Source organism: Papio anubis, chromosome 13 (genome assembly GCF_008728515.1).
Source record: "Papio anubis isolate 15944 chromosome 13, Panubis1.0, whole genome shotgun sequence".
NCBI classification, from domain to species: Eukaryota; Metazoa; Chordata; class Mammalia; order Primates; family Cercopithecidae; genus Papio; species Papio anubis.
In genome coordinates this window covers 30,373,523-30,398,979 of record NC_044988.1, presented here as the reverse complement: position 1 = coordinate 30,398,979, position 25,457 = coordinate 30,373,523, and the positions used below count along the sequence as shown (strand labels likewise).

Here is a 25,457-nt window from a genome sequence, read left to right as displayed (position 1 = left end):
AAGGCTATGCATATGTGGGGACATGGGCTATATGAGAAATCTCTACATTCCTCTCTATTTTGCTGTGCAAAATAAAGATCCTCTTTAAAAAAAAAAAGAACATGTGGTACTTTTTCTACTTGACAAAGTCCAATGGTTTCAGTAGGAAAATTATAATTGATGTATTATTTTCAAATTCTATTGTGTTGAAATGTTTAATTACACTAGGAATTATAGAGGCCATAACTATAACTCTTTGGGATATTTCTCATTTACCCAATATAGTGCTAGTGAGCACCAAGGAACCAGAAAGAAGGCATTGTGTGCAAGCAAATGCCACACCTCTTATTTCCCATGTTCATACCTACCTAAGGCAATTTAGACTGAAAGCAAAATTTTCTCCTAGCCTTTTCTTCTTCTTTTTGTAATCTAAATATCTCAAGATAAGGATACTTAAAACTGATACTGTTATCTACAAATCAATCATTGGAAGTTGAATATAATGAGAGGAAAAGTGATTCATTTCATCACTGTTTAAGGACAGAGGAAAAAATAATTTCGTCTATTTGTATATTTAAGACTATTTTTCAAGTATGAAAAAATATGAGATTCTAAATTATGTTAGCATTAGAAAAGAATGTCTCAATATGGAAGTCTAAGGATGTCTGGAAACCTGTGGAAAGAAAGAATTCAGACGGTCTGTGAACCTGAATGAGAAAAAAAAAAAAATCACAACTTCGTTTTTGCTAACCTCTAATTGAAATTTAGCATTTCACTCAACTATGAAGGAAGACTGCAAATCATAGAAGTATTGACAGTACCTGTGACAGACATTTTCATATCATGTTATATGTGTTTCAGACATTTCAAAATACCATTAACACTTGTCACTACTTTAGATTATAATATTTATTAAACCCACTATTGAATTTGGTTATTTAGTGCATTAATAAAGAAGCACAATTATTTCTATATCAAACAATTCTTTTTAATAACGTGATAACCATGTTTCAATATAATTATTAATAGTTTCTTTATAAATATGTCTTATGCATTCAGACGCATTATGAGAAAGTAGCCACCTATATTGTCTGAAATAGAGACTTAAGGAAGTTTAAAAAGAAAATTTCCAATCTCTTAATTGTTTCATAATTTCTGTTTGAACTTTGGAGAAATATTTTAGGAAGTACTGTCTCTCCCACTACCACCAGATTAAAATATTTCCATTTCCTGTCACCCTCTCTTCTCTCTCCATATAGGATGATATAGCACACTTACTTTGCCATGGTTTAACTCTTTTTCATTTTGTTCTCTAGCTATCTTTGCTCAATTTACTAAATTTATACTATATTCAAATTTAAATTAATTTTATATTTAGATTTACCAAGTATTTTCTGTTCCTGAGCTTTTTCTTTTGGTTCATCTTTTTTTGGGGCAAGATGTTATTGCAGAGTTGATTTTTAAGAAGTGCTAACGAGTGCTATATTCCTTGATTTCATGTATACTTGAGATTGACAGTTCTGTTTATATTTGAACAAGTAGATGGATGCAAGATTCCTGGGTCTGCTTTTATTTTCTTTCCCTCAGAACTTTGTAGACATTTCTCCTTTGTGTTCTGCCATTAAATAGTGCTACAAAGAAGACTTAAGCCTGATTTTTGTTCTCATTGTAGATGACCTGTTTTTCCTACCCATTTTCTTAAAATATTGTTATTGTTTACATTAATTCTTTTAGCCAGAATATGTCTAGATATTTATTGTTCTGAATCAAATGTTCCTGGCACTGTTTTTTGCTTTGCCTATGAAATTCTTCTTTCATGTCAGATGATTTTTCCAGCATTATATCTTTGAATGGTTCAATTTTTCAGATTCTATTTTTTAGGAATGTCAATTGATACTTATTGGACTATACTTGACTTCTCCATATCTATCCACTTCTCTTTAATTTTTTTTCTCTTTTTACTTTTATGCTGCATTCACTATAATTATTGCAGGTTATTCCTTTACATCATGATTTATTTTTATTCTGTGACTACTCTATGCATTAAATTTATACACAGATTTATTATATAAAATATGGTATAGATTTTGGTTCTCAATTTGTTGTTAGCTGTTCATCACATCCAGCCATTTGTTTTCAGACATTTCAGCATTTGTGATTTTTTTCTTTTAATAGCAGGAAGCATTCTTCAATAGTGTTTTCATCTAGACTGGGTTTCAGGTTCTTCACCAGTCTTACATTTGTTATATCCTGTTTCATTAAAATTGACTCCCAGATATTAAAAAGTGAACTTCTGATTTCACACAAAATTTACCCTCCCTCCTTCCTCCAACGCAGGCTTGACCTATGCTCAGGTGCCTACGCTGAAAGGAGATGAGGCGCACATCTCCCTTCTGTCCTTGATTCTTCCCATTCTGTAATGGGCTCCTAGGGATGAAGTAAGAGGAAATAGAAAAGAGCAAATGTGTAGCGCTTGTTTAAACATTGACCTTGTCATGACACAAAGCTCTGGGTGCTTCAGAGACCCATTAGTACCTGTACTACTGTTCCCTGACATGGATGAGGTGCTCTTCTGCTGACCTCAAGATACCCCTCACCCCCAGCTCCTGCCCCAGAGGGTCACTCTACAGTCTCTTTTACTGAAGTCCCCTTGCTCTGGAAGTTGTGCTCTTGGTTTGGATTTCAACAAGACAGCTAGAGCTGGTCACCTTCTGCAGCAGCCACTTGGGCCCTAGGAAGCTCCACATCTTGGCCATATCAACCAATAAGAGGATGCAATGCTCTACTTTGACTCTCCCTTGCCCTCCCATCACTGGCTGTTCTAGCCAAACTGCTGCCTTTACAATTCCGTGGGAAGAGGCATGTTTTGTGTACATGCAGGTAACACAAGAGATCACGCTAAGTTCTCCTAATATCTCTCTCACCGTGCTTTGCTCTGGTGCCGTGAGTGGGCCTACAACTTTTGCCTCCTCAGCAAACAGCCTGAAATTGAGATGCTCTCTCCCCTTCCTGTAGGCTTTTTGCATTGTCATCTACAATGTTAATGATGAGTGATTCTCTTGAACTACCCACACGTGGACCTGGTTTGGGCCTAGGGCACAGCATTCCTTTACCACCTCCAACAAGAAAAAAAAAGTAATTACTTGTTTCTACTGGACGAGTTAAAGCTCTCTACTTCCATGAGCCCTCTTCCCATTTTATTCCTCCCTTGAAATAGTCTTAGAGGTGGGGCATTACGGGTGGTAAGGGAGCCTTGAGCAAACGTGTAGAAGATCCTGGCATTCTCTTTAAGAATAAAGGTACTTATCACATACTTCCCTCTGCTCTATGATGTGGCACATTTTCTCAAGGTATCAGGAAAAAGGCTCAATACAATACTTAGGACAGAAGTGGTGAAAAATCTTTCTTCCCTAAAATTTCTAATTGTTTAAGTAATAATGCTTATAGACCATAGGTTATTGGATATGAAGTGGTTAATTTGCAGCACTCCACCAACTCATGCTGTTTCAGAAGTACTTAATGGTGTTACATAGGAAACTTCATGGCTTACATATTTCTGTCCAGCAGTCAAAGCCAGTTTTACTGCCGAGTCCATTGCAGAAGTAACTGCTCCTTATTAAACAACATCACACCCTCCCTTTAGAGCAGCTAGAGCAAAAGGCAGAGAAGGAAACTGTGCGGAATAAAGCTGCTGCAGGTAAAGTTGTTAGTTTGCAGTCATACTAGAAGAAAGCAAAATCAAAATTTGCAGGGACAATTTTTCATGAGATCTTATTAAATACTTTACTGAAGACGAACTTTGGGATATCAAAAGGAGAGACTGAAAGTAAGATGCCTGATTCAAGAAGCTGTCATTCCTGGCACAGACCAGTTTAACTTGTGTCTTAGCATGCTCAAGCTGCTGTAACAAAATACCATATCTTGGGTGGCTTAAACAACAGTCACTTATTTCTCACAGTTCTGGAGGCCAGGAAGTTCAAGATCAAGGTACTAGCAAGTTTGGTTTCTGGTAAAGGCCTCTTCCTGGATTGAAGATGGCTGCTTTCTCACTGTATTCTCACATAGGGTAGAGAAAACCATCTCTGTTCTCTTCCTCTTCTCATGAGGACAGTAATACCAACACAGGGCACCCATCCCCATGACCTCATGTAAACCTAGTTACTTCCCAAAGACCCCACCTCCAAGTACCATCATATTGAGGTTTAGGACTTCAACATATATATTTTAGGAGAACACAAAATTTAACCACAGCAAGTAGGGACAAGATAGAACACAAGACAACAAGTCATGAGAACTAACATAAAGCCAGCAGAAGACTTTGGACTAAACCAGAGGAAAACAGATTCTCATCTATCATTGGGTGCGAAGAATCTGGAAATCAATAGCAGGACCACCCTGTATATTCTTCAAGACAGGATTACATGCTTGTACTAAATCAACTCCAAAGTGTATATAGTTTTTATTGCAAAGTGAGGTAAGTTTTTCTCTACACAATTTTTGTTGCTATTCCAAAGTCCCAGTTAAACAATCTTTCCAGTTACTATAATAAAACTGTGTAGGATGTGACTATTTAATCTGACCATTGCAATAAAAATTCTGTATAATGGAAATATAAGGATATCTCACACATTGTGTTTCTGAGTAGCAGGCTGTTCAAAAAACACAGTTCAAAAGACAACAGTCATTTGAAAATAGTTCAGCTTTCCCCTTGGAATTTCTTATGTCAGTTAAAAATGATTGACATCAAAATATTCCCCCAAATATCAAAAAATGTTCCTTTCCCTTTTCCTGAAATATCATAGCCACTACCTCATTTCTCAAACCTGAAAGACCCTCTTGAAAATAAGTTTTTGCTGCCAGGAATGACTACCATTCACTACAAGCTTAAAGGGCATTTTAGGAAGGCTAGAGGTTTATATGGCTTTTCTCCCACCCTTTACAATCCATGGGAAAATGAAGTTCCACTCCTGTTACTTCCTTCCTAAGAATCTGCTGGTGGCTTCTCTGCCCTCTGTCATCCTTTACTGGAAGAGAGAAGGTACATATACGTGAACACATGTCTCAAGGGCCCTGATTTCACTACATTCCACAAAGACTCCCTTTCAGCATGCTGCACTCTGGGTTCAATGTACATTACAGATTCTTAAGGAAAACTAGAAAACTGGGTGATTTATGGGTTATACATCCCTAGGGAGATGCCAACAAAATCTACGATGAGTTCTACCGTTCCTAAAATTTTCATTTGAGAAGAGTCAATTTTAAATAAATACAAAGGCAACTTTAAATGTTGAAAACTAAACGGTAGGTAGGATAGACAAAAGGTAATTCTATCAGTTTTGTCAACACCACCATGGGTGTGATAGGACAAGATTAGACTATATTTTAAAAGACTGGGGTCCTAAGTCTAATGACACACCCACTGTGGCTAGGCCCAGGCCTAAGCTCTCACCTCCCAGGGAGCAGGAGAACACAGCAGTTAAGAGCATGGACCTGGAGTCAGACTGCCAAGGCTGTTTGTGACTTGGCCTCTCCAATGCCATTCAGCAGTCGATGCAACATTACCTTACCTCTCAGTTGAATGTCTTTGTCTATGAGACTGGTACTTCACAGGGTTATTGTGGGTTTTAAGTAAATAAAATATATGTGAAACACTTAAAAATAGTGCCAGAAGTGTATGGGGTATATGAGAATTCCCTGTACTATCTTCACAGTTTTTACTGTAAATCTAAAACTTTTCTGAAAGTTAAAAAAAAAAAAAAAAGACTGCAAAGCAAATGGTAACCCATACATGTTACTTATTATCTATTAAAATTATATTGCCTCAAATGAAAGGCTGCTTATAGTTATCCCCACCTCACAGATAAGGAAAGTGAGGTCAGAGAGGAAAAGTTTACTCTCAGTTTTATGCAGATAGGGAAAACTGGGCCAAGATTCAATTACAGGATTGATCAAAGGAAGAAAAGAACAAAGGGAGGGAGATAAGAAGGAAAGGAGGAAGGTAGGAGGGGGAAAGGGAGGGAGATAAGGAGGGAAGGAGAAGAGGCATGAAGGGAAGAAGGATGAAAGGAGGGAATAAATTACTGTTTTTCATATTACACCCCTGGGCCTCCTTTTTCCTGTGTAATTTGCTAGCTGTGCAACCTTAGATGAATTGTGTGAACTCTCTGAGCTTCAGTTCTATGATCAATATAATAAGGAAAGTGTTGTCCCTCCCAACCACACAAGATTTATGGGAGGATTAAATGAACTAATGTAGGTAAACATGCTTTGTGAGCAATGCTGACTTGGATAAATAAAGGGAAGCTTAGTATCACAAATGTTTCCCATTTTTTACAGTTCATAAAAACACGTGCCACAGTTCTGTCAAACGTCAGCTCTCAGCACAAGATTTGTCATTCATTTATTTGACACATTTACTGAACTCCTCTGGTGTTCCAAGGACAGTAGCTGGCACTGGGTAGGCATAGGTGAATAAGAGTCAGCCCTGCCTTGGAAAGTTCACGGTCCTATGGAGGAGAGACAATCATGGATAAATACAATATGGTACAAGGCATAACACAGTGGAAGGCCACCTGTGCTCTTTAGAGTAATTCACTCTGCCCCTGGGGGTATCAGGGAGGCTTCACAGAGGAAAAAAAAGGCTTACATGGGGTTCTGAGGGATGAGTAGGAGTTTGCACCTTCTTCTCCTCTGTCAGTTGACCTGAGTTACTGCCCAGCTGTCAGCTGTTAGTCCCCACTGAGCACCAGCTCCAGGGTTTCCCATGATTTAGGTGGGTCATCTGAGGACAACATGACTCTAGGTAGTATCCAAACACCTCATTTCTTAACATTTATATTGTCCAGAAATTATTTTCCATCCACTCCCACTCCAGTTCAAGAAGACTGTCTCTTCACACCAAAGTGCCTGCTAATTGAAGACATGAGATTTTCCCCTGCTGATTCTGGGAAGCCCGCTTTTATTTCCTGATCTGAAAAACTTCAGGGTAAAAATCTACTCCCCCTTTGGAAAGCTCTACAAACACACACTGTTCTTGCAAAGATGAGGCTGCTTGTGCTCCCACTCAGTATAATAACTGTTAGACAAACATTTGCGCTTTGTATTCCCATTGTTGTGGTTTGTGTGAATTGCAGACACCAGGTTGCTGACCTCCCAGCCTGCCACAGAAGCCTGACATTTATTTCCCTGGTGCTTCTCTAATTTGCAAAGGAAATGGCAGAAATGCAACCAAGACAAAGAATGCATGAGGATGCCTGATGTGATCTGGATAGAAAGACGTGCACCCCACCAAACTGAACTTTGAACTTCATTAAATGCATGTTTTATTTTAGTTGGTAAATGCACAAATAATTTAGTGAGACAACAGCATTGAGTAGCAGCAAGAACATGAGTTCTGAAATTAAACAGGCCTGGATTCAAATTCGCACTACTTCATTTTCAAGCTGTGAAGTCTTGTTACTAAACTCAGAGTTTCTATTTTTCTCTTGGAAACTGAAATAAAATGAATGTGTTGTCTCTTATGATTGTCAAGGGCCCCTCAAATTCTAATAATCCAAGATTATATTAATTGTGGTAATTTAAGCAGCAAATATTTAACAATCGTTCAAATAGTTTCTGAGTCTTCCCTGTATTTCAGGCCCCATGCTGAAAGCTGGGGCAAACAGAATGAGAAAGAAAACCTTGCTCCTGTCCTCAAATAGATGACCATCAGCATGGGCCTTTGATTGAGGTAATGAACCCACAAAGGCTTACAGACAACGAGTGTTAGCAGCAAGTGCCAGGAGGCTAGTCGGAGAAGGAGGGAGGAGGGAGTCACACCTTGAGAAAGGAGCAGAAAGAAAATGGTTAGAGAGAAGAGAAAGGGCATCTCAGGCATGGCAGGGGGCAGGGAGAGGGGCACAGAAGAGCAACAATTCTATCTTGTACGTGTGTGCTGGGGGCTTTGTGTTAGAAAACTGAGACACACGGTCTGATATATTTTTGTGCCATTTCTGGACACAAGGAGAAGACTGTAAGGTATCAGTTGGTTTTCTGTAACTTCCTGATTGACAGATCCAATAGCTACTACTTAAATCCCTTTGCCCTTGACTTCTATAAAGCACTTTAACATCCCTAAGCAACCTACTTTGTGGAATTCTGACCTCTGACACTGGTCTACCGAGTGTCAGGTGGCCTCCTGAGTCACTCGCCTCTCCCTCTCAGTCTTTTCTGCTTCCTCCCCTTCCTCTGCCTAGCCTGGATTGTACAAGGTTCCCATGAGATCTGTTCTAGTTCTGTTACCTTTTTCCTTCTACCCATGTTTCCCTGGAAAGTTCTTCCACTCTCACCACTTCGACTTCTACCCCAAGGCCAATGACCCTGAATGAATACATCTACTGCAGGCCAGCTCCCTCGAGCCTCAGATCCCTACGGAAGGGACATCTCTACCTGGTGTCCTAGATGCTCCTCATGCCTAGAGTGCCCAAAGCTAAATATGACCCCCACCCCCCACCTGCTTTTCTTCCTGTGTTCCTTCCAGTGTTTCCCCATGCTCTGTGTCCACATCAAGCGGAAGCACAAAGCATAGGCTCCTTCTGCTGCCTTTAAGGCATGTTATCCAAGAGCATGCCCTGATAGGGAAAATACCCTTAAAAGCTTTATCCTCTTATTAGGTTTTTTGTTTGTTTGTTTCTGCTGTTTGCAGCACTCAAGGGGGCCCCAAAATACACCCATGCCTCACTCCTTTCTGCCTTAAAGCCTCACTCGTCCATTCCTACTGGTCTCTGAACCAGTAGGACGTTTGCAAATTAAACAAAGCATTTCACCGGATGTGCAAGAGGACCCCCTAGTGGTTAAGAGGATCACAGCTGACTTTCATTTCTCTTCTCATCATACCTGGGAATCTCCACCTCTCTGAGTCTCATTCTGTGCGTGTGTAAATTGCAGAAAATCCTCAACTATCTGTGGAGTAAATGAGAAAGTGTAAAGTGAATTTGAAAACTGCAATTTTTAAGTATGCATATAAGAGAACTTGTAGAAAAAGCACTTTTAAGAAGGAGGTCAACTGGGAAATTGCCTTGTTACTATAAGGGGCACTAAATCATCACTGGCTAAATAGTGCACTAGATAGAAAAATGTAGATTTATCAGAGCACCTCTCAGGAAAAGTACTGTATGTGATTAGGCGCTTTTATAACCTCTTTGGAGAGAAAGAGTAAGACCCTCCAAGGAACATGTGTCAGAGTGACCACAAATGGTCACTATTACCACCGTCTTTAAATCTATGTTAGGAGTGAAGAGTAACACTAGCATGTTATGTTTTCTGGGTTCTAGTAAGGTGCTATGGCAGGATATTATTATTCAATTAAATTAAATGCATTATAAATTGAAATACATTATCTTATTGAATGTATGTGCTTGTGTTATGCTGTTTTAAAAGGCCTGGAGGGGAGGGATTGGGCTAGCGTATGATATACTCTTTGGAGTTGATCATTATGCAAAGCGTGGCCAACCATGATATTGTATAAAATTTCTTTTTGTTGTGCTAATTTCAGGCCTCCCAGAGGTTTGCTGTTTCTTAACTAGGCTCTTTAAGAGGAAAATTTATAGATGATGTGATGGGATTGAAGGTATTCTTCCTCCCCCATCACCCATAGTTTCAACCTGTTTCTTCCATAGCACTTCACAATATCTATATAAGCTTGGATAATTGTTTGTTTGAATTCAATAAATGCTTCACACATGTTAATGGGATTTTTCCAACAGCTGAGCCCCACCACGAAATTTGATTTCTTCTCCCCACCCTACCCCAGCCCGATTGCAAGCAGCCCATGAAATGCTTACCACATCCCTATGTATGCATGAACCTTCAATTATAGCTTGAGCACACTCATGCTTCTAGGCCCTCCAACAGGTGTATAATTGTGTTATGCTGCACAATGTCATCCGAGGAATTTCTCAACTTATTTATGCAAACTTTATGTACCACAGCTACTCTGCTTTTGACAAAATTTATACCCCAAAATGGTCCAAAAAATGTGTAGGCTACATCTCTAAAAGCAATATTATTAAGTATGTTACAGCTGATTTTTTTTGTTCTAAATTTCCACATCAAAATGCCAAGGAATATATATATATAATATTCTCCCTATCTAAAAAACCAAGTAAAACCCTGTATAGTTTTAAGGAAGAGGATTGGAAGGTCATTGCTTATGCTATATGTGTTGAACCCACTAAGTTCAATTATATAACAGGTTCATTAAGTATTCCCTTTGGCATACTTTTGCCTCTCTGGACACTGAATTTATGAGCTGTGTGAGGTCTCACCCATATGCTCTGCCTTAATCTTAAATTCCAACCCAATTTATGACTCATCACCTCAAGTGGGAAAATGAACAATGACATCTGCCGCAACCCTGAGTAATCTTTCCTCATGACTCAGCCACCAAGTGGTCGTAAATGTGTCATTAAGAACCACTCGAATATGGTTGCACGAAGTTGTCTTGTGTAAATACCACACATTTTAATCTGAAACTCAGAGCAATCATAATCTAAGATGTGAAGCACTTTCCCATGTTATCAAAGAGTTGATCTACCCCGATATCTGTAAGCAGTTACCACATAGGATCATGGTATTATAAAATCAGCTACAATGATTCCATTGAGCCCAATCCCTCAGCTTCCAACTAAAAAGTACGGCTAAGTTTTGTTAGAATTTACTTCTATTGCATTCTTTCACTGTACATTTAACAAGTATTTACCGAGTTTATATAGTTTATGGGGAAGAAATTAAAATGCTCATCTGAAGATCTGAGTTCTGGTCCTAATAGCTAATAACAAGTTATATGAGCTTCATCAATCCCTTAATCTATTTGGACCCATTTCCTCCTTTGTCAAATGACTGGGTTGTACCTCACAGGGTCGTTGTAAATTTCAAATAAGACAAAAGGATTTTAAACTATCACTAATATATTACTTAAGTAATTGTTATTTTCATGTTGTTATCTTGACAGTCTCAAGTTATTGGCAGCTAAGCCATTACCAATAACACAGGTAGAGAGCACATCTTTTATTTCTGTGAGTTATCCCATTGGCCATAACAATCTATATAATAAACTTGCTCAAATGAATCTTTTGAGTTGAATTACTGCTCTAGAATTTTTATTAAATCTAATTATGCTTACTATAGTGGATTATATAGAAAGTGCTATTTCTTATTTTGACAGATATTCATCAATATAAACATCTTTTTTTTTTTATATAAACATCTTAAATTGATTGATGGTTTTGTTCTGATGTACACCCTTCAGTTCCTGAGAGTGAGCAATTGATCTGATACATGAAGATTAGCATCACATTAAGAGACTTGGATAAAATGATACCAGATATAATGCTTCCAGGTTTCGTTTAATGTTCATAGTTATCAGTGTGCCCTGTGTCGGTGCCTTGGTTAGTCTGGTTTTTATGCTCATACTTTGTTTCACTTCCCTATAAGCCAGATAATGTTAGCACAAATAGAATGAGGTGCAGGAGTAGCTGTTGAAATAGATAGTACCTGTATTGCAAACGATCCATGATGGTAATACAGGATGTCAGACAGAAAAATAATCAGAAATAGAGGAACGTTAAAGCCATTATTAAGGAGTAGCTGAAGTGAGAAAGGTATAACCTACAAGACAGGTAAATGAGTTTTTAAAAATCTATCAAAAGGAATACACCAAAGGCCTTTGTTCAATCTTTTTTTCCCCTTGGCTTCCATGTGCTACAATGTCCTGGTTTTCCTCCATCCTTACTGGTTGCTCCTTCTCAGGCTCTTTGCTGGTTTCTTCCCTTCTCCTAGATTTCCTACCAGTAGAGGATCCCATGACATGACCCCACTCTTGGTCCCTCCCCTTCTCTATTGTTGAATAATCACTTGAAATCATGTCTCCTGGCTTTAAAACCAGCTAGCTACTGAAATCTCCCTATTCTTCCAAATTGCAGACTGACATATCCAACTGCCTACTCACCCTCTGTACTTGGATATTTAATTGTCATCTCAAAATTAAATGCCCCACATGTATTTTTTATCTCCCCTCCTCCCAACACATACACACTAACTTACTGCACTTGTGGTCCTCCCCATCTCAACTGATGGCAATTTCATACTTTCAATTGTTACCACTATGATTTCATCTCCTAGTATGCTCCCTTTAAATTATGCATGTTTGCTGGTCTTTTTACTGTTCCTTGAACTTGCCAAAAAAGCTCCCATCCTCCCCAGGGCCTCTGGCCTAGATGCTCTCTGCTTGCATGTATCTCCCAGATGCCACATAGCTAATCCTTCATTTCCTTTCAGTCTTGGTTCGCATATCAGCTTTTGAAATTAGGCATCCCATGATGACCCAATTAATAATTACCAACTTCCATCATCTCAATCTGGTTACCTTGCTCTATTTTTTGAATAGCACTTACTATGTACTATCATAATATGTAACTATTATAATCAGTTTTCATTATCTGTCTTTCTTAATGAGAATTTAAGCTCCATAAAAGGATTTTTGTCTGTTTTGTTGACTAGGACACTCCCAGGTTTTGAAACATATCCTGGCATGTTGTGAGTAATCAAGTTGCACTTGTCAAGCTAGTGAATAATATTAACAGAATGCCTGGCATGAAGCAGGTTTAGTATTATAATGCCAGGCATTCTGGTAGGCCCTGGGAATTAGCATGACCAGCACACATGGCCCCTACCCTCTTGGAGCCTACAAGTTGTAAGCTACAAAAGGGCCACTCTGATGAACTCAGATTGATGTCTGGTGTTTTCAGAAACTGGGAAAAGGGTATAGTGAGATGCAACATAGGAACATAATACAGAGAAAGGTTATTAGAGGGTCAGCCTTTCAGAATAGCTCAAGGAAGACCTGAAACAATTCCTCAAAGAGCTGTGGAGAGGACAGAAACAAATGTCCCCTCCCCTCAAAAAAATTAAATTATCCTTTTTACTCACTCCATAATACTGACAGGGGTTCTGCAAAGTGCAGGTTGTGCACAGAGTCAGGAGCTCTTGGATTCCTGTCAAAAAGAAGAAAATTTAGCTTAAATGAAGCACAGAGGGTTTTCTATTCATGTTTCCAGTTTGGGGTGTGTGTTTTGGAAGCAAGGAGTGTTCAGTACAGGAATGCACTGAAGAGCTCAGTGAGAACCATGCCGTCTTGAACTGTAAAGGTTTCAGAGGACAGAGGTTGCAGGAAGACCCAGGAAGCTGGAAGGCTCAGCATCAAAGCCAACGCAGCCCATAATCTTGCCCATCAGTTCAGGAGCAGAATCAGCGTTTGGTTTGGTTTTGCAGCCTGAGGGGGCCCACAAATCTCCAATACCTGTAAGACACCTCCTTGTTTATTGTTGGATGTGTACATTGTGTACCGATTTCTGTAAACTGCAATTCTTAACATAAGTTTTTGGAAGGGATGCTGATCTCTTCTCTCAGATATTTCCAGGAGACCCATGAAAGAAGGCTCCACCAACTGGCATGAAACTAATTACCTGAGGTAAATTACTTAAACAAATGTACTGCCTCAAGTGTTACACAATTCCAAAGGCAAGATGGTGTCACAGCCCCACTGCAAGGATAACATGAGTTTTTAAAGTCCCAGAAGAGACAGGAAAATGGGCTCTTTCTTCTTCACTCAATCTCCAGAAAAGGCACTACTACTACAAGGGGCTACCCACAGGACTTCCTCAGTTACGGTCAGCACAGAAAGTGAGAAAGTGCAGAATTGGTGAATTACTTCTACTTGAGACAAGTGATATAATGCTCTATGGCCAAGAGGTAAAGGAGCTCTTCAATCCTATTTTCCTTGCATCATTTCTGTCATAAAAAGCAATTTTCAACGTGTAAAGATTAATATTGACAATATATTTTCAGTGAAAAAAATCATGTTACAATGCAGATTGTGCATTACTATCCCAATTTTTAAAATATACACACTTGAACATGTATGTGCATGTATGTGAATATTTGTGTGTGAGCATGTATATATGTGTATGCGGACAGTGATGGAAGGAAAGTTAAAGAGACATATCCCAAAATGTCATAAGTCATCATCACTAAGTACTGGAAACATGAGTCATTTTTTTTCCTGCTTTTATCTTTCACAATGTTCTATAATATGCATTACTTTCCTAATCAGAAAACCACATATAACAAACATATTCATAGGAAAGGGTTGTTGCCAAAGAAAGATGAGGATAGACAGAGGAAATGGCTGCAGTGAATGAGTTGAAGTTTCCTGTGCTGCACATCAAGATCCCAGGGTATTAAAAGAACTTGCAGATGTGGTCACAGAACCAGTGTCAGTGATCCTGGAGGAATCATAGAAAGCAGGCATGGTTCCAAAAGATTGCAAACTTACAAATGTTGTCCAGATTTTCAAAAGAAAGGGACTGGCGAATTTCAAAGATTCAATCCCAAGGCGCATAACATCAATCCCTGTGTGATTTCAAAAATAGATTATTAAACAGATGGCTCTGAGCTCTTAGCAAAGGAAATCGTGGGCTCACTAAAAACACACCATGCCAAGCTAACCTCATTTCTTTTTTGATTGGACTAAGAAATTCACAGGAGAGAGGGGCTGTTGCTTCAACTAGGTACCCGATAGTCTTTACTGACATCTGCTAATGCCAGAGCTTTCTTCACTGGTGGAATCAGGCCAACTAGGAGAGACAAGAGCAGACACACCCTCCAAGATGGAAGAGGCACTTGGGAAATTGATCACATGGCTGAAGAGGGAGGGGAAGGGAAAGGCAGGTCATGGTGTAATTTTCTCTGCAAGAATACTCTTCTCGAGCAGCTCACAAGGCTGACTCTTCATCACTCAAATATCACCTCTTTAGGAAGGGCTCCCCTGGCCACCTACATTGAAGTCATCCCTCTCCTACCCCTCTCTGATCACTGTGACAATTTGTTTTTCCTTCAGAGCACTTCTCCCTTTCTGAAATTATCCTATTCATCTATTCACTTGTTTGTTGTCTCTTTTCACTAGAATGTGAGGCCTGCACAAGCAGGGACAATGTCTGTTTTGTTTAATGCTAAATGCCCAAGGCCTGGGTGCACAGTAAGATTCAACAAATATTTGTTCAGTAAATGAAATCTGCTCTTACTCTGCATTCCATTCCCTGATAATAGTCACAAAACTGCCTATTTCGAGGACCTGTCCTTGCTCTTCCCTCATCTGTGAGTGCCAAAGCTCCAAAGTGAACTCCCTTTCCTTAGCATCTCTGCACTGAATCCCCTCTCCTCACTGCCCCTGCCATTCTGTTTGATGCGAAGGAAAGATATTTGGTCAAATTCCCAAAGACCTGAGCCCTCTTCCAACACTAAGGACAACCACTAGTTCACGAGGCGGGTAAGAGGTTGGGGGAACAGCAAATGGCAGGCTGATTATTACTGGCAAGGTCTCTATCCTTACAGTGTGAGTCCTTACAGAGACCTTGCCAGTAATAATGGGAGGGGGAACCTCACCCTGGTGAGCCAGGTTGGTTATGTACGATTAGCATGGCCCAGTGCTGGGCAGGTTTTGAATATCTCAGCAGCCAAACACATCCCTCCTACTCCCTGGAGAGAAGCCAATTAGCAGGTTATGTGAAGAGGAAAGCACCTTCCTCAGCCTTTCCCCTACAAGGGAGCAGAAGTTGCCTCTCCATGGGCCAGGACAGCATTGCAGGAGAGGGGATGGATAACTCCAGCAGCCTAGAACTCTGCTGTGCCTTGTTGATCCAAGTTCTCCAGGGATTAAGCTCAGCCTCATGACATGCCCATAACTTCAGCTTTACACATTTTTAGGCCAGAAATTAAGCACCCTGGCATAGTTGTTAAGGCAATGTCTGAAGCCAGGCTCACTGACTTCAAATCACAGCTTTACCACTCACTATCTGTGTTACTTTAGGCACGGTTCATGATCATTCCATGCCTCCCCTACCTTAAAATGGGTATAGGTCTAGCATCTACCTCATAAGATTTTTGCAAAGATTGTGAGTTAATAAATGTAAATTACTTAGAATCACGACTATATATATTAATCACTACATAAAGTTTTTGCCATCATTATGAATCCGCAAACAACTAATATTTTAGTAAATACTGAGCTGACATGAAAAGTATTCCAGACCCCACATTAAAAGAAAAACAAGGATAGGCAAGTACTATATCAAAGGATAAAAAAGAACATGTAGTAAAATATACAGATTCAAATTCCATTTCTGCCATATTCTACATGTGAGACCTTGGTCATGTCATTACTGCTATCCAAAATTATACTTAGTCATTTCTCAAATTTTACAAAATAGAATAGAGATTGTTTGAATTTTCTCATGGGATTATTGTGGATCTAGTAGGATCGTGCATGTGATCCAGCAGGACATGCATACTTTAAACAGAAAAAAGTACAATTCTTTTTACAGTAAAACTTACTTATTGATTTTTAGTTATACAGTTCTACAAGCTTGACAAATGCAGAGTCATGTAACCACCATCATAATCAGGACACAGAACAGTTCCATCACCTCAAAACATTTCCTCCTGCTGCCCCTTCAGAGTAACCCCTTCCTTCACCCCAAACCCCTGACAATCACTGATCTCTTGCCTGTCCCTATAGTTTTGTCTTTTCCAGAATATGACACAAATGGAATCACACTGTACATAGCCTTTTAAATTTTTTTAAATTTTTATTTTAGAGATGGAGTCTTGTTCTGTCACCCAAGCTGGTGTGAAGTGGCATGATCTTGGCTCACTGCAAAACCTCTGCCTCCCGGGTGCAAACAATTCTCCTGCCTCAGCCTCCAGAGTAGCTGGGATTACAGGTGCATGCCACACTCAGCTTTTTTTTTTTTTTTCAACAAAGTCTCAGGATACAAAATCAATGTGCAGAAGTCACAAGCATTCCTATACACCAACAACAGGCAAGCAGAGAGCCAAATCATGAATGAACGTTCATTCACAATTGCTACAAAGAAAATAAAATACCGAGGAATACAGTTAACAAGGGAAGTGAAGAACCTCTTCAAGGAAAACTACAAACCTCTGCTCAAGGAAACCAGAGAAGACACAAACAAATGGAAAAATATTCCATGCTCATGGATAGGAAGAATCAGTATCAAGAAATGTCCATATTGCCCAAAGTGATTTATAGATTCAATGCTATTCCCATTAAACTACAATTGACGTTCTTCACAGAATTAGAAAAAACTATTTTAAAGCTCATATGGAACCAAAAAAGAGCCCATATAGCCAAGACAATCCTAAGCAAAAAGAACAAAGGTAGAGGCATCACCCTACCAGACTTCAAACTATACAATAAGGTTACAATAACCAGTACTAAAACGTACACTAGTATTAGTACAGAAACAGTCACATAGACCAATGGAACAGAATAGAGAACTCAGAAATAAGATTGCACATCCACAGCCATCTGATCTTTGACAAACCTGGCAAAAACAAGCAATGGGGAAAGGATTCCCTATTCAACAAATGATGCTGCGATAACTGGCTATCCATTTGCAGAAAATTGAAACTGAACCCCTTCCTCACACCTTATACAAAAATTAACACAAGATAGATTAAAGACTTAAATGTAAAACCCAAAACTATAAAAACCCTAGAAGAAAATCTAGGCAATACCATTCAGGACATAGGCACAGGCAAAGATTTCATGAAGAAATCGCCAAAAGCAATTGCAACAAAAGCAAAAATTTTGGTTTTTTCTGCTTTACAAATGGGATCTAATTAAACTAAACAGCTTCTGTACAGCAAAAGAAACTATCGTCAGAGTGAACAGGCAACCTACAGAATGGGGGAAAATCTTTGCAATCTATCAATCCAATAGAGGTCTAATATCTGGAGTCTACAAGGAACTGAAATAAATTTACAAGAAAAAAACAAACAACCCCATTAAAAAGTGGGCAAATGACATGAACAGACATTTCTCAAAAAAAGACATTCATGGCCAGGTGCAGTGGCTCACGCCTGTAAACCCAGCACTTTGAGAGGCAGAGGCGGGCGGATAATGAAGTCAAGAGATTGAGACCATCCTGGCTAACATGGTGAAACCCCGTCTTTACTAAAAATACAAAAAAATTAGCCAGGCGTGGTGGCAGACACCTGTAGCTGGGGCTACTCAGGAGGCTGAGGCAGGAGAATGGCATGAACCTGGGAGGCGGAGCTTGCAGTGAGCCAAGATCCCACCACTGCACTCCATCCTGGGTGACAGAGGGAGACTCTGTCTCAAAAAAAAAAAAAGAAGACATTCATGTAGTGAACAAACATATGAAAAAAAGTTCAACATCTCTGATCATTAGAGAAATACAAATCAAAACTGCAATGAGATACCATCTCACACCAGTCAGAATGGCCATTATTAAAAAGTCAAAAAACAACAGATGCTGGTGAGGTTGCAGAGAAATAGGAACTCTTTTAGAGTGTTGGTGAGAATGTTAATTAGTCCAACCATTGTGGAAGATAGTGTGACTATTTCTCAAAGAGCTAGAACCAGAAATGCCATTTGACCCAGCAATCCCATTACTGGGTATATACCCAAAGGAATATAAATGATTCTATTACAAAGATACAGGAATAAGTATGTTCATTGCACCACTATTCACAATAGCCAGGACATGGAATCAACCCAAATGCCCATCAATGATACACTGGATAAAGAAAATGTGGAACATATACACCATGGAATATTATGCAGCCATAAAAAGAATGAGATCACGTCCTTTGCAGGGACATGGATGAAGCTGGAAGTCACTATCCTCAGTAAACTAACACAGGAACAGAAAACCAAGCACTGCATGTTCTCACTTATAAGTGGGAGCTGAATGATGGGGCCACATGGACATATGGAGGGGAACAACACAAACTGGGGCCTGTTGGGGGTTGGAGTTGGGGAGGGAGAGTATTAGAAGGGATGGCTAATGCATGCTGGGCTTAATACCCAGGTGATATGTGGATAGGTGCAGTAAGTCACTATGGCACATGTTTGCCTATGTAACAAACCTTCACATCCTGCACACGTACCCCAGAACTAAAAATTTAAAAACAAGAAAAATGTACTATTATTCAGACATAGGGTGTTCTCACTGCCACTAGCATGCATTAAAAAAACTAATAACCATCAAAGGGAAAAAAAATACAGTATATTAAATGTACAGAAGGTGGGAATGTAGCAATTTGGCTTTGTCCTCCTGGCTCTGCAGCTAACTGGCTATGTAACCTTAAGAAATCTTTGGGCTTCAGTTTCTTGTCTGTAAAATAAAGTGAAAAACCACTAAGTCCTTCTGATTTTCATTTTGCAGGAGAAGCACAAACAAGAGTTTTGGCAATATGTTTTTGTGTATGACAAAGCATCAGATAGAAAATAGTCTTTTAATAATGTATAAATAATCAACATGTTAGTGAATGCCTACTGGTTTCCGCTTACAGGTACGCCTAAAAAATGCTCACCCAAAATAGAAATGTTGAGTTATTACTAAGCAGACATAATTTAATTCAAAGCATTCTTTCAAAGTTAAGAAGGTTATTTTTTAAGATGCTGTAGATGGACTTTGCAAAATCATTTGTCAAACAAAATAAACACAAGTATAATTTATATAATGCCGAACTATTGCTGATGTATAATTTATTTATTTCTCAAATATTTTGGGGTGCCTACAATTTGCTAGATCCTAAGAAAAAAACATTGAATAAGACTAGAAGAGTCTTGCTTAAGATACTTAAATTCCAATAGAGGAGACTGTCAGTAAACTAGTGTACAGATGAATAAGATTATTACAAATAAGTTTTAGGAACTTGATTAGTAAGTATGCTAAAAGGTAATTTCTAGAAATAGATGTGTCATCTTAGAGGTGGTGGTCAGGGAATGTGTCTTTAAAGGGGTGACATTAAACTAAATCTAAAAGAAAGGAATTTCCACCTTGAAGAGATGGGAGTGTGTCAGGCAGGAAAATAGCAAATGCTAAGAGCCTAAGATAGGAAACAGTTAGAAAGTCTGAACAATTAGAAAAGAAGCCATGTGACTAAAGCAATATGAGTATGGCAGAGAGAATGGAGAGGCCAGATTGAATAGCGCAGAACATGGTGGCCATACAACAAAATGCAGTTATTATTCTAGGAGCAATGAGGAATTTAGACTGCATAGGGGTCATGCCATCAGTCAACCTATCACAGGTTGAATTCACATAGTATGTAGTGATTGACCCAGTCTTCCTATTAACCACCTCTTGGGCTCTTTCTAGTTCTGCAATTTTCCAACAAGCTTCACCCACCTTTTGGCTGAATGTGTCACGTCTTGAATTATTCCAAAATACATCACTTGTCCAAGAAGTCAGGTCTAATTTGGGTAACAGCTTTTGGGCCAGGAAGATGTTCAGTGCATCCTGGATGATCTCATGACTAAATATCCTCAGTAGGATTCAAATATCTTCTGCAAATGTCCAAAGGTGATCAGGAACAAACACAGGATCAATGAATGAAGTTATAGAAAGGCAGATTTTAATTCAAAAACAATGAAGGGATTTGTAACAGTTTTTTTTTTTTTTTTTTTTTTTTTTAGACAAGGGGTTAACAAACTTGTTTTGTAAAGTTCCAGATAGTAAGGTATCTTAGTCTTTACAGTCAATATGATCTCTGTGACAACTAATGAACTCTGCCACTGTAGTACAGAAGCACCCATAGACAATACATGAACAAATAAGCATGTCTGTGTTCCAGTAGAACTTTATTTACAAAAATAGGCATGCTGTGAGCTGGATTTGACCTACAGGCCATAGTTTGCCAATCCCTAGAATAAGCTAGAAGAGGCAAAATGGCAGCTCGCAAATATCACATAGGCCCCACACATGTTTTATTTGGCCCAATTAGAGTTTTAAAATAGAAAACATTTAGAAGTTAGAGGACTCTACTAAAAATCCAGATTCCTGGCTTTTCTTGAGAAAGGGGAAGATTGGTAACCACGGCCCACATTCCTGTGTGTCAGCACATGTCACCAATGATCTGGACTTCAGTAGTGGCTGCCCATTTTGGAGGGAGCATGAGCTCGTCAGGTCACCACAGACCCGACTTGAGGCCTGTTGCCTTCCTGATTTTGGGGTTTAATATCAGTTGCCACTTAGCATCACGCTCACCCATTTTTTTTCCTTACAGTCGAGAATTATTTCTCTGAATCTGCATCTATATCAAGTGTAGGAAAATAAAAGACAGATTGAAAAAGCCACATTTCAAGAAAAAGGAGAGAAGGCATATGGGTTTAATATACATACAAAGGATGCTGTGTTGAAAGAATCAAGGTTTCTATTTTCAATTTGTATTTTTTTTCTACCTTGGATTTAAAATATTTACACATTTACATATTTATATCATGTTACATCCTTATGTCATAGTTCAGTAATAATAAAAATGGTTTGAATCCATTTCTGCATTTGATTTTCTTATTCCAGGACTATTTTATTCATCTATGTTACCTGATCAACTCCCACAGGTATTTTAATTTGTATCTCTAAAAGAATAGAACAATACATAGGTAGTGAGCCCCCTACCCCTAGAAGACTGAAAGTTGGTGAATGACTCAATTGGAAGGAAATTTCGTGTTGTGGATACTACTTTGGGCTTGAGGTTGCGTTTGATGATTTCTAATGCCTGTGATTCTAGAATCTTGGAAGTCCTTGGATTTCAACCATAGCAGGGCAGCCCAATAATTAATGAAGCCATTTTCAGCATTTGACAAATGATCAATCGGCCAAACAGGAGGCCATTCATTTCATAAATATAGACACAGGTACCATCTTCATGAACAGAACTCAAAGTGAAAGAGATTAGATAATCTTTATTTAATGGAAGAAAGCCAAAAGCAACAATTTAGGCACAGGGCAGATGATGGCTACAGAGCAAGCTAAAAAAATTGCTTGTTTCCACATGCAACAAGTCCTCTCCTTCCTTCCTCTTTTAACAATGATTAGGCAATACATGCTTCCTTCCCCATCTGACTTCCAGCTCTGGAGAGAGGATGCATCCCAATTTATTCACTTGGATACAGAGTTATTCAGTTTTACCATTTAGTCTTTCTTTTTATTTTGTTCTGAATCTATCCCTTCAAAAGCGAAATATCAAAAAATGAAGAGGAAGAAGAAAGTTAGAGCACACTTTAAAACTGTATAAATACCCTTCAGCCCAGTAAGCATCAAAATTACCAACACTGGCAGTGATGAAAAGAGACTTACACTGCCCAAACAGAATGATGATAACTGTGTAAACACAGATTTTCCACTGAGATGACTGAAAATAAATATGCAAAATGAAAGTTATTGAAGATTAAAACATAATGGGAGTTTGATATTGCTTTTAAATTCCCTGTAATGTTACACTATTTTTATAAGAAGAAGCAAATAAAAATAGAAGATGGCATAAAAATACATTATAAGGAAAAGTCATTTGTAAACAAGTGAACTACATCGTGAATCTTGAATAACTGTGATGCTTTCTGATAATTTGTAAAAGACCAACTGAATAAGCCCTTTTGGGGAGTGAGAAAACATGAAGGCAATGGATGACCTGCTTCAGCAGTTAAGAGTATCTGATAAGGGAGCTTTGGAAGTCCTGTCCTACAGTTGAGTAAGATTTTATGCTCTGGCATGTGCTAGTCTATGCTGAAGGAATTTCAGTTCACCTTTTCCTTGTCTAAGGATGCCACTTAAAATAACTAAATTGCATGTAATTAAAGTGAACATTCTCCAAATGACTTTTATAGGACGAGGAAAGTCTGATCCTTCTTTCAGTAAGAAAAGGCTAAAGAGGCAGCAATTGGATTTTTTCCTCCATCACAACTTAAGTTATAAGTTTGCTCCTTTGCCACTCATGAAGGCATAAATGGCCAGTCAGACAAAATATAAATAATTTACTTTACAGCGTTGCTTCAGAACAATTCTTATTAAATCTTTGTGACTTAGAATCACAGAACCTTTACAAATAAAAAGGAAATAAAAATTATCTAGACCAACTTACTCTCTTCACAGATATGAGGCCTTGACTGATAGATTTGTAAAAGGTGATGCATCTATTTAGCATCAAAGTCAGGAATTTGGTCCTGTGTCTCTTTATACAATTTCTGATGGAGCTCAGATATGTCATAGCTGCTTTATAATGACAGCAGTCATCAAAACCATGGCAACTAGAATGCAGCATCTGTTTTCATCAAACACGGAAGTGTTTTTTTCCCTAGAAACATAGATAAAATAATAACAACTATATAGATATTTTTAGTGAATCATTATTTTTTATATAATACATTACCTCCATGAACCATTATCAAGTTCTTTAGTATTTTCCAGTTTAGGCACGTCTTGCCATAAAGACAAAATGATCCTTGAGGAAGGCCTTTGCTTGCACCAACTGAGCATTTTCTTTCACACCCCACTGAATGCAGAGCACCTAACCTGAGTGACACAAACGATATATTCATTACCTTATAAAAGTTGTGCCTGTGGCAACGTTAACAAGGAAAAGAAATCTAAATTAAGTGGTCATGCACACCTGGAAGTTCATTTCTCAGGCATGATTTTCATTTGGAAATCCATCAGTCAAATGTCCTCAGTGAATTTCTTAAGGTGCCCATGCTATGATTTCCCAAATAAACGACAGGATCGACCACAGAAATCTTCGTTTTTACACAACAAGCTTCTTCTGCCCTCTGTTCCTCACTCCCACCCTTCCTTGTTATTTACCACATTTTACACATGTATTCTATTTCATGCTTTTATTAATCCACATCTTCCCTGCCCCCATTTCAGCAGTAACAGAAGAAACTGTATCAAATCAATGAATGCAGAGCTGAGAAACAGGGTAGAGCCCTGCGTACCCTTTCGACCCACCGGGCACAGGCTTGCTGAGTGTAACCTGAAGTCTCATCACACTTTCTAGATCAGCCTGGAAGTACAGATGAGAACTGGTTTATTTCCCAAATTAACACTTAAAAAGGCTGGTGCTGTTAACTCTGAGGAAGAAAGAGTGACAGACAGTAATCCTTGAGAAAGGATACTGGAAAGAAGAAAACAGAGCAGAAGTTCTGTTTTCACTTTAAAATTACAGAATGAAGACACAGAAGAAAGGAAAGGGGGATGGCGGTTGCTGGGTGTCAAGGAGGGAGCAGCCATGCATAGATTCATGTGTTTGTCCTCTGGGCTCAGTTACATACACCTCACCATGGCTAAACTAAAAGGCCTGTATTCAGCCTACATATTGGCAGCACCAATCTTTGTGGAACAACAGCAACTTGCAGACCATGAGGGCCAACCCTTCTCGGAAAGGTGACTGTCAATATGCATGGCCCATTCAACTCTTCTTCCAGCAACAGAGCAGACCCAGGTAGCCTAGGACAACAGGATGTTCTTGGTGTCTCCCAGTGGATGGACGTTGAAATATTAAACCAAGTAACCAAGAAAGAGAAACAGAAAGAAACGCCTGGGAATCCCCAAGTCCGTTTCAGAGTGGTAACACGGATTTCTCTCATGGGACATGCATGTGCTAGAATTGTGCTCTGGTGCCCTCAACGTTCTGTTCCATTGAAACTGCAGTGGTGACAGTTTAGGCCATGAAGCCTTGAGCCACCAGTGCCCACACATTCCTCCCAGAGCTGAGGTTTCCATTTCTGTGAAACAAGATTGCTAGGGTTTTCTAACCCTTATGGTTGGATGTCCCTGGTCATTTGAGCTGAAAACAGTTGGGCTCGTGATGGTATCTTTATTCCACACAGAGTACAGAAGATATGTCCTAACCCAAAGGGACGCTATGGCCAGACATTGGATATTTTCATGGGGTCCTAAGTGGAGAGGTCAGTATTGAGATCTCTAGGCATTTCAACACGAGGCAGTTTGGGGAAAATGCCAAAGAATAAGCAAAGTGAAGTATCCCACAGGATAGTAGTGAAGGGGCACAAAATAAAAATTAAACTTATTTCCAGAAATATAGATATGGAATATTGCTTGTGCTAAAGTTTTGGGAGATTTGTATTCATATATTCTCATTTTCTCTCTCTCCCTTTGTCTCTCTCTCTCTTTGTCTCTGTCTCTCTCTCTCTTTCTCTCTTACACACACACACAGAGACAGAGAAACAGAGAGAGAGAGAGATTGGTTTTATCTCTTTCCATTATATCTCATCTAGTATTGTTCTTTCATTATTTTGTGAGAGCTTCAATTCTATCACAACTTTTTTCTTTTCTCATTCTATGATCTCTGAAGATATTTTAAGAAAACTATCTTTCTTACTTTCTGCTTCTACATGAGATAGAGGAATCACTTTTTTATGGGGCATGTAAAGGATATGAGATTAAATAATATAACCCATCTGATATGATTTGGCTGTGTCCCCACCCAAATCTCATTTTGAACTGGAATTCCCGTTATCCCCAAGTATCGTGGGAGGGACCCGGTGGGAGGTAATTGAATCATGGAGGAGGTTACCCTCATGCTATTCT

General features: G+C 39.0%; 1 long non-coding RNA gene across 1 annotated transcript; it reads right to left on the bottom strand.

Annotated features, from left to right (window-relative positions):
- LOC116270008 lies at positions 1-25,457 on the bottom strand. Its single transcript, XR_004177850.1, has 3 exons — positions 20,259-25,457; positions 8,854-13,010; positions 1-7,797 (listed from the first exon to the last, which is right to left on the bottom strand). It is a non-coding gene; the product is annotated as an uncharacterized LOC116270008 (long non-coding RNA).